Raw genomic sequence first — 13354 nt, 5'->3', positions numbered from 1 at the left:
ATAATTACCAGGGCTGTCTCTACTCCCCTTCTTGAACAAGGGGACAACATTTGCTATCCTCCAGTCTTCCGGCACTATTCCTGTCGACAATGATGACATAAAGATCAAGGACAAAGGCTCTGCAATCTCCTCCCTAGCTTCCCAGAGAATCCTAGGATAAATCCCATCTGGCCCAGGGGACTTATCTATTTTCACACTTTCCAAAATTGACAACACCTCCTCATTGTGAACCTCAATCCCATCTAGCCTAGTAGCCTGAATCTCAGTATTCTCCTCGACAACATTTTCTTTCTCTACTGTAAATACTGACACAAAATATTCATTTAACACTTCCCCTACCTCCTCTGATTCCACACACAACTTCCCACTACTATCCTTGATTGGCCCTAATCTAACTCTAGTCATTCTTTTATTCCTGATATACCTATAGAAAGCCTTAGGGTTTTCCCTGATCCTATCCGCCAATGACTTCTCGTGTCCTCTCCTTGCTCTTCTTAGCTCTCCCTTTAGATCCTTCCTGGCTAGCTTGTAACTCTCAAGCACCCTAACTGAGCCTTCACGTCTCATCCTAACATAAGCCTTCTTCTTCCTCTTGATAAGCGCTTCAACTTCTTTAGTAAACCACGACTCCCTCGCTCGACAACTTCCTCCCTGCCTCACAGATACATACTTATCAAGGACACGCAGTGGCTGCTCCTTGAATAAGCTCCACATTTCGATTGTTCCCATCCCCTGCAGTTTCTTTCCCCATCCTACGCATCCTAAATCTTGCCTAATCGCATCATAATTTCCTTTCCCCCAGCTATAATTTTTGCCCTGCGGTATATACCTGTCCCTGCCCATCGCTAAGGTAAACCTAACCGAATTGTGGTCACTATCACCAAAGTGCTCACCTACATCTAAATCTAACACCTGGCCGGGTTCATTACCCAGTACCAAAACCAATGTGGCATCGCCCCTGGTTGGCCTGTCTACATACTGTGTCAGAAAACCCTCCTGCACACACTGGACAAAAACTGACCCATCTAAAGTACTCGAACTATAGTATTTCCAGTCGATATTTGGAAAGTTAAAGTCCCCCATAACAACTACCCTGTTACTCTCGCCCCAGTCGAGAATCATCCTCGCTATCCTTTCCTCTACATCTCTGGAACTATTTGGAGGTCTATAAAAGACTCCCAACAGGGTGACCTCACCTCTCCTGTTTCTAACCTCTGCCCATACTACCTCAGTAGACGAGTCCTCAAATGTCCTTTCTGTCGCTGTAATACTCTCCTTGATTAACAATGCCACACCCCCCCCTCTTTTACCATCTTCTCTGTTCTTACTGAAACATCTAAATCCCGGAACCTGCAACATCCATTCCTGCCCATGCTCTACCCATGTCTCCGAAATGGCCACTACATCGAGATCCCAGGTACCAACCCATGCTGCAAGCTCACCCACCTTATTCCGGATGCTCCTGGCGTTGAAGTAGACATACTTTAAACCAGGTTCTTGCTTGCCAGTGCCCTCTTGTGTCCTTGTAACCTTATCCCTGACCTCACTACTCTCAACATCCTGTGCACTGGCACTACAATTTAGGTTCCCATTCCCCTGCTGAATTAGTTTAAACCCCCCCGAAGAGCACTAGCAAATCTCCCCCCAGGATATTTGTACCCCTCTGGTTCAGGTGAAGACCATCCTGTTTGTAGAGGTCCCACCTACCCCAGAAAGAGCCCCAATTATCCAGGAAACCAAAACCCTCCCTCCTGCACCATCCCTGCAGCCACGTGTTCAACTCCTCTCTCTCCCTATTCCTCGCTTCGCTATCACGTGGCACGGGCAACAACCCAGAGATAACAACTCTGTTTGTTCTCGCTCTAAGCTTCCACCCTAGCTCCCTGAATTTCTGTCTTAAATCCCCATCTCTCTTCCTACCTGTGTCGTTGGTGCCTATGTGGACCACGACTTGGGGCTGCTCCCCCTCCCCCTTAAGGATCCCAAAAACACGATCTGCTCACAATGTTGTCAGGAGGCCAGGTTTTTTCAAAATTAGATTGGACAAATGCCTATCTGCAACCTGAGTTAGACAATGAGTCTAAGTCATACTTGAATATCAACACACACATGGGTCTATTTCAGTTTCATGGGCTGCCATTTGGTGTTTCTTCAGCCTCTGGAATTTTCCAAGTGGTGATGAAGCAAACTTTGGAGGAATGGAGGGAGTAGTGTGCTACTTGGATGACAAACTTATTTCAGCTCCAAACAAGCAGACCCATCTTGACAGACTGAAAGAGGTGCTCCAGTGTTTGAAAAAGCATGGAGTTTGGATGAGGGCACACAAATGTGAAATGTTTCAAAAACCTATTGAGTACTTAGGTCACAAGGTAGACAAGGATGGGTTACATCCTACCAAGAGTAAAGTTCAAGCAAATGGAAATGGACCACACTCTCAGAACATCTCTGAGCTCAGATCATTTTTGGGCCTTGTGAATTACTACAGTAAATTCATACCAAATTTGGCAACATTATTGCATCCGTTGAATGAACTCTTGAGGAATGGGGTTCCTTGGACTTGGACGAAAGAGTATGACAAGGCATTCAAATTGTGTAAAAGTCAACTTACAGAGGGTACGATACTTGTACATTACGATGTGTCCATAGAGATTAAGATAGTATGTGATGCCTCTCCATATGGAGTAGGTGCTGTGATCTCTCATGTGTTGGATAGTGGTGAGGAGATACCGATTGCATTTGCCTCTCGCACCCTCAATGCCAGTGAGCGAAATTACGCTCAGATAGAACGTGAAGCATTGTCCTTGATTTTTGGAGTAAGATGATTTTATAAGTACTTGTATGGTCCTAGTTTCATGATCGTAACTGATCATACGCCACTGACGGCTATTCTGAATCCAAAGTCTCCAGTACCCACTTTAACTGCAGCCTGAATGCAGAGATAGACTTTGATTCCTACCTCCTTCCTAAAATCCACAAACAGGACTCTCCTGGGAGACCCATCATTCAGTCTGTTCCTACCCCACTGAACATATTTTTTCTGATCTTGACTGTATCTTTTCTTCCCTGATCCAGTTTCTTCCCACCGACATCTGTGATTCTTCTGACGCCCTACGTCATTTTGACAATTTCCAGTTTCATGGCCCTAACTGCCTCCTCTTCACTATGGACGTCCAATCTCTCTACACCTCCATCCACCACCAGGACGGTCCGAGGGCTGTCTGCTTCTTCCTTGATCAGAAGACGAACCAGTCCCCATCCACCACCACCCTCCTCCGCCTGGCCGAACTTGTTCTCACATCAAACAACTTCTCCTTCAACTCCATTCACTTCCTTCAAAACAAAGGTGTTGCTATGGGTACCCAAATGGGTCCTCGTTATGCCTGTCTTTTTGTGGGGTATTTTGAAGATTCCTTTTTCCAGTCCTCTCAGGCCCCCTCCCCCAACTCTTTTTCTGGTACGCCGATGACTGTATCGGTGCCGTTTCCTGCTCCTGCCCTGAACTTGAAAACTTTATCAACTTTGCTTCCAATTTCTACCCTTCTCTCATCTTTACATGGTCCATCACTGACACTTCCCTTCCCTTCCTCGACTTCTCTGTCTCCATCTCTGGGGATAGACTGTCCACTAATATTGATTATAAGCCCACCGACTCCCACAGCTACCTTGACTACACTTCTTCACATCCTGCCTCCTGTAAGGACTCCATCCCATTCTCCCAGTTTCTCCGTCTCCGATGCATCTGCTCTGATGATGCTACCTTCCACAACAGCGCTTCTGCTATGTCTTCCTTTTTCCTCAACCTTCCCCCCCACTGTGGTTGACAGGGCCCTCAACTGTGTCCGGCCCATTATCCGCACTTTTCCCTTCACCCCTTCCCCTCCCTCCCAGAACCATGACAGGGTTCCCCTTGGCCTCACTTTCCACCCACCAGCCTCCACATCCAAAGGACCATCCTCCACCATTTCCGCCACCTCCAGCGTGATGCCACCACCAAACACATCTTCCCCTCCCCTTCCCGTCAGCATTCTGAAGGGATCATTCACTCCGCGACACCCTGATCCACATGGCACCTTCCCATGCAATCGCAGAAGGTGTAATACCTGTCCTTTTACCTCCTTTCTCCTTACTATCGAAGGCCCCAAACACTCCTTTCAGGTGAAGCAGCGATTTACTTGCACTTCTTTCAATTTAGTATACTGTATTTGCTGCTCACAATGCAGTCGCCTCTACATTGGGGAGAACAAACGCAGATTGGGTGACTGCAGTGCAGAACTCCTCCACTCAGTCCGAAAACATGACCCCGAGCTTCCGGTTGCTTGCCATTTCAACACCCACCCCTGCTCTCATGCCCACATCTCTGTCCTGGGCCTGCTGCAGTGTTTCAGTGAACATCAACGCAAGCTCGAGGAACAGCACCTTACTTTCCGATTAGGCACACTACAGCCTTGCGGACTGAATATTGAGTTCAATAATTTCAAAACATGACTGGCCCTTTTTTATTTTTATTTTATTTTATTTTGTTCCATCTGTTTTTAACCATGTGCCTGCCTACAGGTTTTTTTCATGTTTGTGCTTTTGGCTTGGGCTGCTCATTATTCTGTCATTAACACTCCCCCTGTGCTAATGCTTTGTCTTTCATCACACCCTCTTTCCCTTTGTCCCATGACCTTGTCAGTTAATCTCTCTGGCCCTCTTTCCTCTTCAACATCTTCCCTTTTGTTCTCTCCCCCCCCCCCACCCCACTTTACTTGTTTAAAATCTATTGCCAGTTCTGATAAAAGGTCACTGACCTAAAACGTTAACTCTGCTTCTCTCTCCACAAAAATCCTGCCAGAACTGTTGAGATTTTCCAGCCTTTTCTGTTTTTATTTCAGATTTCCAGTATCAGCAGTATTTTGCTTTTATTTTGGGCTTTGATTTTGTCTGCTTATACGTATGACTTTAAATACAGACAATCGGAAGATCATTGTAATGCTATAATGCAACGTCTAGATTACCGTCCCCATCACAGGTAGAGCCCAAGAGGGATGATGTATTTTTCTTTTCGTATGTAGCCGAGTTGGAAGTCACAGCAGATGACATTGGTGGAACAAATTGTAGGGTTCCCGTATTGGCAAAGGTGTACAACTATATTGCAAATGGGTGGCCAATACAGAAACTGGATTTGGAAATGAGCCCATTTTTTATGCGTAAGAATGAGTTATTAGTTGATAAAGGTTGTGTCATGTGGGGAGCCAGAGTTGTAATCCTTGGAAAGTACAGATCGCAGTTGCTATGTGATCTTCATGATCACACGTGTTTGACAAAGCGATAGGGACATTGAAAACACAATAAAACAGTATAGTGCATATCAAGCAGTAGATAAGAAGCTGCCATTGGTACTTTTACAGCCATGGAAAAGGCCAGCTAGAGAGTGGCAGAGGCTGCACATAGATTTCGCAGAATTAGACGGGCGACAGTTATTTATTGTTACAGATACCAATTCGAAGTGGGTTGAGGGGTTTCCGATGAATCGAACAACAACCAGCAAAACTCTAAATATTTTGCTTAGTTTGTTTGCTGATTATGGGTTCCCAGAAGAAATTACATCTGACAACGGACCTCAGTTTTGTTCAGAAGAGTTTTCACAATTCATGAGAATGAATGATGTAAAACACACTAGAGTGTCACTGTATCATCCTGCTTCTAATGGAGCAGTGAAGCACACAGTGCAAATTGTTAAGCGTGCTTTTGTCAAACAAATGCTAGATTCAAATCTGAAGAAACATCAGTTTTCATTGGATCACAGACTGCCGAACTTTCTGTTTACTTATCGTAACACCCTTCACACTACTACTGGCAGAACGCCAGCTGAATTGGAACCCAGAACAAGGTTTTCATTGCTGAAGAGAAACAATCAATACAGTGTCATGCATGGAAGGAGCCGTGATGAAATAAACAATGAAATGGAAGAATTATGAATTTAAAAAGTCAACTGCTAAACAAAATCACAAGAACATGGACACTTATACACAGTCCTCAGACAGGGTCCTTAATCAGCACCTTCCAAACCTACAGCCGCTACCATCTAGAAGGACAAGGGCAGCAGATGCATGGGAACACCACCACCTGCCAGTTCCACTCCAAGCCACACATCATCCTGTTACGACCGGGTGAGGAAGGGGTCTCAGGCTCCCCTCTTGTCCCTTTCCTGGTTTGGCCATAACAGGGTTTAACTTTTGAAACACAGTGTTTTTAGTTTCACCTCCGTGAGTCCTTGCTCACTGCTCTCTAATTGTAATTGTAAATGAACCAATCAGACAGGCTTTCTTAGGTTTAAACAAGAAAGAGGTAAGTTTATTATACTTAACACTCTAACTCAGTTAAAATTACTAAATATACATGATGCAACCACGCTAGCATGCATATGAGATAAACACACACACAAATAGATACAAACAGGGAGAAAGAATAAAGTGGGAGGGTGTTTGGAGTAGTAAATGGAATTCAGTTACTGCCTTTAGTTTGCATGTAAAAATCTTGATTGGAGTTAAATCTTGCAGTTCTTGCTGGGGCCCAGTCCACACTTCTAAACGTGTTTTGCTGGTACCAGAAGGTTGCAGGGGTCCTCTGTCTTGAGGCTTAAGTTGCTTCCGTGGGTCCCTGGAACTTTGCATGAGAGAGAGACAGCGAGAGAGTGATGCTTTGTTCTTGAAATTCAGTTGCAGTTTGCCCTTTCTGTGTGGCACAGTTCAAAAAGTCCCCAGGTTGGCCAGCAGGTTAATCATGTAACCAACTCTTTGTTTGAAATAGGATTGTCTGTTTGAATTGTTGATTTCAAATGTTCTCCAGTCACACTCAGTGCGGGGGTTGGGGGGGTGGGGTGGTGTGGATGGAGTGCTGGCTCTTACACAGACAGTGACTCTCAATGTCTTTTGATCACCACTATTGACAAAACCCATCCCGCTATTTGAATCAGTGAGCACTCCCATTACGTCTCTATTCAACTCTCTCAGAATGTAAATGTGCAGCCATGTTTTTAGCCATTCACCTCTGTGGTCTTTTTAAACAAGTTATGTTCAATATCCAGTAAAAGTTCAAATAGTATTCCATATGACGAAATTAATATGTTTCTATTTAGCAGGTGTGGTTTCCGTCACAATCCTGACTTGGAACTATATTGCCGTTCCTTCACTGTCGCTGGGTCAAAGTCCTGGAACTCCCTTCCAAACAGCACTGTTGGTGTACCTACCCCACATGGACTGCAGCGGTTCAAAAAGGCAGCTCACCACCACCTTCTCAAGGGCAATTGGGGATAGGCAATAAATGCTGGCCTAGCCAGCGATGCCCACATCCCATGAATGAATTTTAAAAAAGTCAAAATGGAAAAACGGCCATGTGATCCCTCCTCTACTGGAAATCCACAAACTTGTCTGCAAAGATGGATATTTTTAATGGCTCTGGGGAGAACCCTTTTGAAAGTGAAAGGAGCTATTGCATATTAATAACTCTGATCGACATGAATGGATTAGCAAAGGATGCTGGAGACAGTTCTGGCTCATAGCTAAACCCAAGATGAATAAGGTGTGAAGCAGCAACATCGTAACAGAATGATTCCCATTCAAACATCAAACAATGGCCAAGGTTATCATATTGTCATGCAGGCCCCCACCTGTCAAGAATGAGGCACATATATTTTGCCACATGGACATTAAATTTTTAAATTGTTACTGGGAAGAAAAGGGCCTATTACAAGGGGTTGCCAAGCCCCTGGCTGGAAAGACATATTTTTCACACTAGCAGACAGTGTTGGAACAAAGGAACCTGCCCCAGTACACAGAAGAGACCTGGTCAGACCAGTCGGTCACATGTCCACCTGCTGGCCAACTAGGGGAGTTTTAAATTGGAGAAACAGTGTTTGAAGACAGAAAGCTGTTTGCTCCTGGACTGGAAAGACCTCTCTCCTGTCTGCTCCCATCTCTTTCTCATGGAACTGAAGACCCATTGAAGACACATGAACCTCAAGAGAGGAAAGTCTCCTACAGTGAACAAGGTTTAAGAAGAATATTGGACCCTAATGAAAAGCAAGATCTCCCTACAATCAAGGACTACAGCGATCTCGAAGCACAGTAACAATAACCCCTCTTCAGAGATTGCCTCAAACCTCTCCACTATTTTTGTTCTGCTCTTTTCTGTCTCTATTTGCATGTGCATATCGCATATGCATGTTAGTGTGGGGTGCGGCGTGTATCCGTAGGCGTTAACCGAATTAGAGTTTAAGTTTGAATAAACCTCACTTTTCTTCTTTAAACCTAAGAAAGCCTGTTTGTGTTCATTTCTTTGCCTTACAATTGGAAAGCGGTGAACAAAGATTCACCAAGGGGAGCTCAAAACACAGTGTGTTTAAAAATTAAAACCCTGTTACAATAAGACCTGGTGAAGGCTGAGAAAGACCCATAGACAACTTTCTCACCTGGTTGCAACAATATCTTGGCTCATTGTGTAGACTTAACAGGGGAGAGGGCCTTGTGTTTCCTAACAGAAACTCCAATGTGAGAAATTTTTACCTTGAAACAGTAGCTCTTTAGAGAGATAGGGGGAGATCAAGCCAACATCGTAGAAAGCCTGTGAGAAGGATCCAACAGACAAGAGAAGAACTCTGCTGACCAAGAACAACCACCACAGCAGAAACATAGCAAAGTGACTTTGAGACTAACCATTTGTTACTACACACCACCAGTTTTGGGCTGTATTACAACCACTAGAGTTCTACATTACCTCCACAAGTTCAAGACTGCAAACAATCAGGCCTGCAACTTTAAAAAAAACGATTTTTCCTCCCGAGAAGACGCAATAGTCTTCTGTAAGTCATGAATATTTACCTCACTTGCAACTTTAAACTACCTCTTAGCCTTTTCTCTCTATCTATCTATTCTTGTGTATGTATGTGTCAGTGAATGTGCATGTGAGTAAGGCTGTGATCATTTCAGGATTTGCTTAAAAATAGTTATTTTTCTTTACCTACGTGAAAACCAGTCATTTGTCTGTTTATTTGACCCTAAAGACATTCAGGGGCTAAAGCATCATTTTTACGAAACACGATTGCAGTCAGTTGGGAGGCGAACAGTGGGAACAACCCATACCCCTTACCACCTGTCCATAACAACAGAAAGAGAATTATGATAGGGGTAGAGTGAGAGAAAGAAGTCTGAAGTACCCCACCCCTGCCCCTTGATGTGAGAGTTTTCTGCCCTGATCTGACATATATCACTCCTCTTTCCTGCCCCATTTCCAAAACCTTCTCCCTTCCCCATCCCCTTCACCCCTCTCCTGTACACTCTGCCTTCATCCTTTCCCTTTCTCTTTCCCTGCTCTTCCCATTACCTTTTCCTTCTCCACTACCTCTTCCCTTTCACACTGCCCTCCCCTACCTCCATGCTGCACCTCCCCCTTTCCCCCCACCCCTTTCCTCTCTCCACTTTGTAATACAGTGCAGTGGTGACTTTGCCTTTAAGAATCTGTACCTTTAAGAGATTAGGTCACTGATGCAACTGATGGCATCATCAGACGTATATAAGGAGGAGACACCATTTTGAGACTCACTCAGCACATAGCTTTACAAGGAGTTGTTACACTCCAGCAGAGAGAAAAGATTTGTACCTAAGATCATGCAATGTAAATAAATAAGACAATAAATAGTGTTTGTGTTGAATCCGAATAGAAAGCCTGAGGTTGTCATTTAAAGAAGACTTAAGAACACAGCCCAACACTACACACTTCCCTATTCCATTCCCCTTCACCCCTCCCACTTTCCTTCCCCATTCCCCCTTCCTTCCCCCTTCTCCTTAACCTTTTCTCCTTTCCCTTGTCTCCCCATTACCCTCAACCCCTTTTCTCTCTCCACTTCCCCATTTCCTTCCCCTTCAACCTCCCCTCCCCTTCCCTCTTTCCCCTCCACCTCCCCTCCCTTTCCCTGTTCTTCCTCCCCCCTCCTCAATCTTCCGTCTTCTCCCTTGTCCCCTCCCCTTCCCCCTCTGAAATCCCCCATCCCCCTACCTCCCTCCCTGTCCCCCACCCTTCCCCTCCCCTCTCCCCATTCCACCTTATTCCTCCCTCTCCCACTCCCCCACCTTCGTTGCCCCCTTCCCCCTCCACTTCCCTGTTCTCCTTTGTCTCCTCCTTCCCCTTACACCTTCCCCTTCCCCTGTCCCCATCCTCTCTCCTCCTTTCCCTTTTCACCCTTCTCCCTCTCCTGTTGCCCCTCTCCTTTCCCCTCTCCCCTCCCCTTTACCCTTTTCCCCCTTCACCCCACCCCTGCCTTCACCCCACCCCTCCCTTCTCCCTTCCCTTCTCCCCTTCCTCTCTCTCCTTTACTTTCCCTTCCCCTCTCCTTTTACCCCTCACTCCTCTCTGCTCTCCCTTCTCCCTCCTTCCCCCTCTCTCCCTCTTCCCCATTCCTCATCCACCCTTCCCTCCCCTGCTCCACTTGCCTCTCCATCGCAACCCCTCCCCCCACCTCCCATTCACCTCACCCTTCCCACTACCTTCTTCACCCCTTTCTCCTTTCTCTTCACCTTTTTCCCTTCCCCCATTGCCTCCCCTTCTTCCCTCCCCTTCCACTCATCCTCCTTCCCTCCTCCCCTCCCCTCTCTTGTCCCCATTCCCTTCCCTGTCCCCATCCCTTTTCCTTTCCCCTCAGCCTCCTTCGCCTTACCCTACTTTCTGCTTCCCTTCTCACTTTCCCACCTCTCCTTCCCCGCTCCCCTTAAATTGGAGGTGCGGTTGGTTCTCTCAGAACCCCATCCCAGAATGACGAACTGTTTATTAGTGTTTCAAACATATGGGCAGCTCATTGACAAAATGGGAATGAGGCTCGATCGTGAAATTTGATTGAGCCTCTTGTCGGTGAGATTGACAGTGGGCAACAGATGCCTCCATTCACCACCTGCTCCGTGTTTGCTGAATTCAAAAATTGGCCTCCATGTATTTTAGTGCATCAGTGCACAAACCAAAACATTTGAAATAACTCGTCTGATCTCTTATTCTTGAAACAGTTCTTTGGAAACATTTTACAGTTAACTTTTATCCTCTGGTGTTAGGAGACTATCAGAGACAAAGAGGATATCCTGCACTGTTGTAGACTAGAAATTGATTAAGTGTTTTTCCTGATACACATGGGAAGCTCCAACATTTAGTCATTCAGAAGCTTAGCTGATATTGTTTTGGTTCTAATGTCTGTCCAACAGTTTGTTCATGGTAAGCTGTTTTCCAATCAAGTTCTCCAATTCACAAGAGCTAGATTGTACAGTATATGCAAGATATTCTTCTCTTTTCAATCTGAAATTGAATGGCGATGCATCGGCTACGTGATGTTCCTGATGATTTTCTCCCCTGATTTTCTCCCATCCCTTTCATTTTGACATCTGGTTACACAATTACCTTTATAAGTGGCCATACATTAGACAACGAGTGGAGGGGGAAATTACAGATGATGCCATCAACCAAGACAAGCCTCAGGCCTGGTCATATGATAAGGCACCAGAGGTGAACAAAGACAATGTAGTATATACAGAAAACAAAGGCCCTAAGTGTCAAAATTTATCCTGGAAGAAAATCGTAACTTTCGTCAACTATCACTTTAGTCAGCATGAAAGCACAGATATTTGCAGTTCAGGACTGCAACAAAAATTCCAAAAGAAGAGGATCTATAGGTTAGTATTGTTGTTTATGGCAGGGTGACCATACATCCCCATTTTCTGGGGACAGTTCCCGGGTGATGTATTGTGTCTCCCAGCAAACAATGTACCCGAAAGAGTCTCCAGTTCACAAAACTTGATACCAAATGAATACTTAGTGATTAATGGCCCCATGGGTTCAAATCGGGAGTGACGTGACCTTGAGTAGCTGAGCAATCGTTCAAAAAAGTGGGCCAGGCTATGTGGTGGGGTAGGTTCCAATGGGTGGGAAGGATGTCAAACTCTTGTTTTCAACAAGTAGAAGGGGTGTACTCACAGAGATAGTTCATTTAATGCAAAGATTGCACACTGTGACCATAGTGTGCATCTCCAAGCCCCCATCGCCTATCTACCAACCCCCAACCACCCCTCCGCCCCTCCCCTTAATGAAGGCCCAGATAGTCCCCGGATTCTGCACAGTTTTCCTTTGAAATTCAGTTGAAGAGAAAACAGCCCCGGAGCCAAAATGTCTGAGTCCCGGGGGTCACTGGTAACTGGACTAATGGCAGCAGCTGCAAGTAGGCCATTTGGATGCCCTGGGATCTGGATGACAGCATGCTCCGCCACCTCGAATGGTGTAGGTGAGTGTTGGTCTGTGTGTCCCCGGATTCGCTTTAGAAAATTATGGCCACCCTAGTTTATGGTTAAGGGCCAGAATTGGACCATACTTGTAAAACTTGCATATTTTTTTTGAAGTATCAGAAAATTAAGTGGCGCTGATGCAATAATCAATGATTATTTTGTTTCAAACACAACTTATTTCATGAAGCAGCTATTGTTCAGTAATCAGAAAGTGGGAGAAATAGTCTAATGTCTTTCTAGAGTGTCTGAACACTGGGTATTTGGTTCCAGGAAAAAGAATAAATAAATTCAGGACTGACTTGTGATTGTCATTGCTGACAAGGACATTTCACAAATGAAATCAAAGCTGGTGCTTGACTCATCTATCCAAACAGGCCATTACTCAGAGAATTGATAAAATGGTCAAAGGCCTGCTGAAGACTTGGATGTGGTTGTGCGAAAATCCTGCAGGGTTGTGGTCTCAAGGTTGCTGAATGGGAGAAGGACCTAGGGGACTGTAGCTCCTGAATCATTGAAGATCCATGACCAGTGTTCTGAGGCCATAATGCAAGCTAAATAGGGTGTTACTTGCACTGATGTTCTCTCATATTCATCAGCCTATTTAGCTCAAATCACAGATCCATTAGCACAGAATCTAATGCCTTAATTATTTTAAAAATCTCAATCATATCCTCTTGAGATTTAAGCTTTTCTAGCAGGAAAAAAGGCACTTTTATAGGCCTGTCCTGATAATAAAGAACAAACTCAATGCATAATCCTTACCTTGCACAATCCTTGCTCCACCCACTTCTGGAATGCTATGTCCAGTTTTGGTTCCCTCTCACAGTGGAAGATATTGAGGCTGTGGAATAGATTCAGAGGAAGGCCTCAAAAGGGCCATGTTTTCTAAGCCTGAGCTGATAACTCAGGGTCTTAACCAATTCAAACATTAGGAAAACTTCGACTTTGAGGGGGTATGATTGAACTCTTTGAAGTAATGAAAGGAGTAGATTTTGTTGAAATGGATATGTGATTTGAGCTTGATAGGCTGGGACTAAAAGGAACTTCAGTGCAAGTTT

This window comes from Heterodontus francisci, chromosome 5 (assembly GCF_036365525.1).
Source record: "Heterodontus francisci isolate sHetFra1 chromosome 5, sHetFra1.hap1, whole genome shotgun sequence".
Lineage (NCBI taxonomy): Eukaryota > Metazoa > Chordata > Chondrichthyes > Heterodontiformes > Heterodontidae > Heterodontus > Heterodontus francisci.
The sequence above is the reverse complement of the archived record's forward strand: the minus strand, read 5'-3'. Positions refer to the sequence as shown.